Source organism: Pteropus medius, unplaced genomic scaffold, assembly GCF_902729225.1.
Source record: "Pteropus medius unplaced genomic scaffold, Ma_sr-lr_union100, whole genome shotgun sequence".
NCBI classification, from domain to species: Eukaryota; Metazoa; Chordata; class Mammalia; order Chiroptera; family Pteropodidae; genus Pteropus; species Pteropus medius.
In genome coordinates, this window is record NW_024340699.1 from 6,261,043 (window position 1) to 6,268,358 (window position 7,316).

A 7,316-nucleotide genomic window follows, 5' to 3' on the forward strand; every position below is an offset into this window, starting at 1 on the left:
GAAGGAAGGAAGGAAGGAAGGAAGGAAGGAAGGAAGGAAAAAAGGAGAGAGGGAGAAAGGGAAGAAAGGGAGAAAGGGAAGAAAGAGAGGGAGGGAGAAAGAAAGGAATGAGTGAACATAGGTAGGTCAGAGTTGTCACTGGTGAAATAAGAAGCCCAGAAGAGAAATAAAAACCCTAGATGAGGAGTGAAGTGATAGACTCCTGAAGGAAGTAACATTCAAACTGAGCCCTAAACCAGGAGTAGGAGTGAGCTAGATACAGCTGGGAAGAGAGGAGCTCCATACAATGGGAAGAGCTTATGTAAAGTCTTGAGGGTGGAGCTGATGCTTTCAGTTTAAAGAAATCAAAAGCCAGATGAAATGGCTGGAATGCATGAGTTCAGTAAAGGGAGACATGAGGCTGGAGAATAGAATAGATTATAGACTGTGAAGGGCCTTGAGTTTAGACTTGATCTTGAAGGTGGTAGAAAGTAACTGAGTGACTTCTCATTTATTAGATTCGCTTTCTAAAAAGATCACTGTGATTATCATATAGAGGATGGATTTAAGGGATGAAAGACTGAAGGGATGGAAGCACTGATAAAACAGGGAGGGTTTTTTTATTTTGTTTTGTTTTGTTTTGTTTTGTTTTGTCATATACTTAGATGATTGTGGCCTGAACTAGGACAATAGCAGAAAAATAAAGGAAGGAGAACAGATTTGAGAAACAATTAAGTAGTCAAACACAGAGGAGAAGGCAATTGATAGAATGTGGACAATGAAGAAGGGCAGAGGGACGGCTCTCTTAGCGATGGCTGGGGCAACTAGGGGCCACATGGCGCCAGTCCCTGGGCTCAGCTCCACTGGGGAATGGGGGCTGGTGGAGGGTTCGGTCAGAACCAGAAACCAAACCTACAAGGCTGTCCCCTTAGGGATTCCAGTGTGCCTCACTCGCCTGATTTTCTTCTTAGCATTTCTCATAACTCCTAGTCAGTCTCTGTGTGGTTGTCTTCTCATCTCTCTGACCTCTCCTCTACATTTTGGAGAGCTTCAGGATCAATTCCTGTATCCCTGTTTTTTTCTGTCTATACTCACTACCAAGGTAATTCACCTATTTTGGGGGCTTTAATACCACCTATAAGCTGATCATTCCCCATATCATTCTTTCAACCAAACTTCTACACTGAACTCCAGATATACATATCTGGTTGCCGACTGGCATGTCTGATGGGTATCTCAGATAGTTATCTGAGCTTTATCCAAAGCTGGGATGAACTTATTTCATCCCCACCTGCTGCTTTTATCCCATCAAGCAGTTTCCCCTATGTTCTATGCCCTGTTTGTCTTTCTACTTTGTCCCTCGCCCTCTGTAACCAAGGGATCTCAGCGTTGAGGCAGTAAAGAGACCAGGTGGTGGTTTCACAGTAATCCTGAAGAAGGATGTTGGTGGCTGAATGATGATGAGTAGTAATTTGTGGTTGGACTATGGACATAGTTTGAACTTATTAAATACATTTCTGTTTCAAAGTCTTTGCATGGTTCCTTTTATTTAATGTTTTCCCTATAGATTCTCCCAGGATCAATGTCTTCACCTTCTCAGAAATTCCTCTCCGGGTCTCCTTATCTAAACATTTCACCTTATACAAACATTTTACAGTCCCTTTCATTATTTTACTTTTTGTCTCTTATCGTTAGTCACTCTTTTACATTCTATGCATTTCACCTACCTATGATGTATCGGTTTTCCACCCACCGAAGTGTAATCTCAGTGAGACAAGCATTTCTTGTCCTTCCTTGTTCCTGTCTCCATCCCAATGGCATGTGTAATAGCACCTGGCTCATTTTCAATACATATTTGTGGAATGAATCTGCGAATTAATTAACTCCAAAGCATTTGAGCGAAAGCATAGCATCTAGAAGTAATCACTATCACTGCCAGGCACTCATTTCCCAGGTGTTGCTGGACCATTTCGAGAAATGTACTAAGACATTTTCATAACAAGAAACTCTAGAGTGCTTCAACAAAATCTAGCAAACATTTAATAACATCTGTTGTGTTAAAAGAAAAAAATCTGAAATAGAAATAGATCCAAAATTAAGAAGAACCTTTCTAGAAAATATAATTACATATTTCCCAAATTACAAGAAAATGACTTATATTCTTTAGAAATGAAGTGTCAAAACTCTTGATCTCAAAGCAAAATAACTTAGACAAGAAATATTTTCAAACATCTATGCACTGATGCTATTATTTTACTTCCATAAGGCACTATTTCTCTCTAGCAATTTATTAGAGAGCGTGGAGACAAAAGTATGGCCCTTGATCTACGATATAGAGATATTTTGTATCCTAAGAGCTTTGCTTAATGAAGCAAAGATTTTACTATTCACAAATGTTAAGAACTTAGACTTGGTTAAAAAATATAAGTAAATAAAACCACTGACATGATACTTTATTGAAAAACATGTCAAGGAAGAATCAAGATTTTGATGTTCACTTCTTTTTTACTAGTTTCCTTTGCCTAAAATAAAAATCTAAAAAGAACAGAGTGTTAAAAAATGTTTTTTTATTCTAAAATCATAAAATATATGATTACGAAAAATAAATTGCAAATTAAGTTTGATGGGCTTAGAAAAATACATTTGAGCATTACTCAAGTAGGTTCTCTTTTCCATGTAGTGCATAGATAATGAGTTGTTTTCTGTTATACCCTATAATTTTACAAGGATTCTTAAATTATAAAATAGTCTGCTTAATCTCCCACACCTTCTTTTGCTTCTCTCTTTTCTGTTTATTCATTTTGAGCATGTGGCAACCAATATCATCATTTTGATTATTAACAGAACGAAAATTCTTCCAAAGCCTGTCAGCGTATAGAGCAATGCATTATGTAATGTTTTCTACTTTCTTTTTTTTCTCCACAAATCTATAAGTAGTATAACATTTCTTTTTGCCATCCCCTAAACTTGGCATTTTTAACTAGCCTGGGATTAGCTTTTCTGTGTTCATGAAACATTAAAACTTCACTGAACAAAACAGCTCCTTTGGATCTCTGCTAGAAAAATTTAATATCTTTATGCTCTTTTTATTAATGATTTTTTTTTCCATTTATAATTCTTTCCCTAAATTTCTTCCCAATGGCTCTTGCTGTTGGTTCTGCTTGTGTGACAATGTCTAGTAAAATCATTATTTGTACCCTGGAAGTTTTTTCACATCAATAAACTTTTTGGGTCACAATTAAATTACACTATATTTGGTTAATTAGTAAATAGTTTAGGTAATTAGTTTATATAATGCAAAATCATCAGAACTTGGTTTAGAGCTAAAATGGGACCTAGATGTATGTTTCACATTTTTCTTCAGGATATGGGAAATATTAAGATATCAAATATTTGAATGGAGACAGCAAAATAGTTCTTTAAATGCTTTGAATAAAACGAAAAAAGAATAGACAGGTAAACAAATAAACAAAATATGGTATATCCATACAATAAAAAAGAACAAAATGGTAATACATGATAAAAAAATGAATGACCCTCAAAAACATTTTGCTGAGTAAAAGGAGATGGACACAAAAGCTCACATATTATGTGAGTTCATCTATATGAAATCTCCAGGAAAGGCAAATCTGTAGATTGATGTTTGCCTGGGCTCGGTGTGGGTGTGGGATTAACTATAAACAGGCTCAAGGATTTTGTTGGGGTGATGAAAATTTTCTAAAATGAGATCCTGGTGATAGTTGCAAGACCCAGAAAGTTTACAAAGTCTTTGATTCGTATACTTAAAATGCATAATTTCATGCTATGTAAATTATGCCTCAATAAAATCATAAAAAGAAAAAAATAGATGCTTAGGTCTATGCACTAGTAAACACCCATGTGCTGTCTCTTATGGTCATCACTCTTTCCCATGACAATGGAATCTCAAAATATCAGTCAAAACTACCAATAAAAAAGATAAGGCCTTTAAAATATATGTAATCAGTAGGAAATAGTAGATGATTTATCCACCCTAAAGAAAGCAAAAAGACTAAAAAGGAATACTGACAATTCTCCCTGACCATTTAGTTTCAGAAACCTGTTATTCTGTTGCCTAAAAGCATAAATAATATCCTCATATGTTCAATGCCAACAAATAGTAGAAATATTCTCATTAATATTTTTCATGTTATTTTTCTAAAACCTGAGTTGAATAAATACGTATTAATACATTCAGAAACCAGAAGCTTGTAGTTACATTTCTTCTAAAATACCAAATGAATAAATAAATGTGTTTTGTATATTCAAATAAATAATACCAGTAAAATTTTCTTTCTGGTTTTAAATATCTTAGTGGAATTTGATGAAAATGAACTAGTTAGGGGAATTGTATTCAAGAATATGGACAAAGTCACATTAAGATTTGAGAAAATTTTTTTTCTGCAAATATGTTTCAGCACTTAGAATGGAACTATCTTTTTATAAAGCTATCTTTGTCTATCTTTATCCATTTGTAGTCCCTTTCTATACTCATTTTTAAGTATGTGTTTTATTCACGGGTTATCTTTATTTTTTCTGTTTACTTTTTTATTTTTCTGTAGAAATTTGAATATAAACATAGATAATAAGCAGTGAAATACTTAGAGTATTTCACTTTAATGGTAATTGTTCATTTGTAATAATAGCTATGGATCAAGTAAACTACCTTTTAACCAAGGAGATAGAACTCGTGACTTTGACCTCTTAGGTACTAGTCAGTAACCAACAGAGATCCTCATATCCGAAGTGCATCTTCTTAGTATCAACGACAAGCTTGCTCAATTTGGATGTATTTGGAAAAGCTCTCACTTTGGTATAATCTACTGGCCAAGAATCTCAGATTCTAAACAGCACAACTTTTTCTACTTTTAACATTCTGTTCAATGTTAAAAGTAGAAAAGTTCTAAAAATAGTTAATTTGCAAGTTTAGTGTGAATTGTTGGTCACTGATTTTCTTTGCGAGTTGGCACTCCCATTTCACTGAATATTTTAATATTGTCATTTTATCCTATGGAGAGTTGTGAGCCATGGTAATTGAAGTTGTATTCTTTGCAGAGACTTTAATTACAGATATTAGGAAGAATCAGGCTATCTATTTTGAAACCAAATATTCTGGAAGTTGTTTTTTGTTTCTTCTTTCCCTGTAGGCACTTGTATATCCTACATCAGTTTTAAACCATGGTAACAAAAAGCCTTTGGTGGAAATTATTACTAATAATTGTCATTGTCAAACCCAAGCAAATACTTTCTTGAATGATGAAAAGACAAAAAAATGGTGAGGTACCTTATAGTATTTAGTAAGTTAGAAGCAACTGGTATTATGTGAACTCGAAAAAATTATCTTTCTTTTCAGTAAGCAAAATTTTCTGTTTCTTATTTTAAAAAAAAATTGGTGTCTAGATAGCCGAGATGAATACAACATGGGGTACACATCACCTCAATATTATGCATTTTCGTAAGGAAGCGATTCTTTATTCTTTGTTTCTTGGCTAACTGGGTATATGGGGGGAAAACCTCTTGTGCAACTCTACATTGTATAAAAATGTTCACAGTGTAACATAAGAACATCTTTCTACTGGGAATCATACATCATGCTTATCATTTAATTTATTCTAGAATCAATGAAAGGGAGAGATTTATTCAAGGATGGGAACAGTCTTGGACAAAGTAAGACTAACCTGTTTGTAAAGATACACAAGTTATGCATTTCTACTGTTTCTGCTTTATCAATAGAAAACATTAAAAAATACATCAAAAGCATGTTAAACTGAAGTTAGCAAATAACATCAAAATCAGCTGGACATAATCTGGAATAAGAGTAGCTGCAATTTTAGGGGATTCTAATCAATAAAAATGAGCAAAAGAGATTGTTTTTAGAGCTGACCATTGGTAGAACATTAGTTATTCCTTGAGTATAGTCACGGGTATATACGTTGAATATAATGTGTAGTCAGAGGATAGGAGAAGGTTATTAATAAATCATGTGACAAATGGGCAGGAAGATTTCAGGGCAAGACACCCACCAAAACATCAGCAAAGAAGATCCAAGGCAGAGCTCATCCATCCCAAACATATTCACTATCATTTCATTTGCTTAGTTCTGAGAGTTTTTGTGTGGTAAATGCTGGGAAAGCAAGTTTTTCGTTTTGACCCTTTTTCTTCAATGATCCCCTGTTCTTCCCATCTAGCAATAGTTTTTGCTGGTCAGCTCTAGATGAGACTCTAATAACTGATTTGTTTGCTTTATAGCTAGGTTCCTATTTTTCTTTCTTCGCAATGTAGCTGTTCAAGAGCCATGAATTTTCAAAAATGGTATTTTAAAATAAGCACTTGTTACATGCGAAAGGCTTCTTACTCAGCAAGTTCAGCTGGCTTTTTGAAACATTCTGCAGCAAAGTTTGATATTTGCATATTTGCTATCTTGTGGTGATTATACTAAGCTAGGTGATTATACCTAAAGAATAATATCATCCTTGTGTCAAAAAAAAAAGCAGTTCTCACTCTTGATATACCAATTCTTAAGTTTTTGAAAGGTTAATGCCTCTACCAACACCTTCCCTTGGCTCAAAAGAATATAGGTGTGTGGAACCTAAGTGTGTATCACACAGTCAAAAGTCTTCTTTTCTCACATTTCATGCCACTATGTTCATACATACATATGTACATAAGTACATTCATGTGTGTAGAAATAACTACATGCATACATACATTTACACCAACACAAATATCATCACTGCTGATGGTGTTCATTTGGCACTCTCGATTTTCTCCATATATTTTACCTTGCTCTTTAAAATCGTGCTTATTGTGAAAACCAACCATTAAATTTAGAGTTTCTCATTCCAAACCCTTTTTACTTAAAATAGGATGTTTGTTTCTAAAATTTTCTACTTTTCATGACACTTCTGTTGACATTCTGTGCATTAATTTTTTTTACACACACAGTGCAGAGTGAAAAAGAATTTCAAATTAAAAAAATTTATATATACTCAAATCTAAAGGCTATTTTAAGAGCAACAACTAACCAAGTCTACTCACCTCACCACAATTTTGCCAATAAAACTTTATCATCATGAATATATAGCCATATGTGTGCTTTGATTGTTGATATTAACAGGTCTTATTCAAAATAAGAAAGATTGTAAAATTTAGAAAGAACACAGTTGTGACTCTATTAATCACAAATCAGACATTTCCTGTAGAAGTCAAAGTATTGTTATCTCTCAAATAAGATGTTACATATCCAGGTATGCAAACCTGTGGAGGAAGTCAAGGTAGGGAACTTCTTTCATCTCTCTCTGCTTTCTTTCCCACAGAAT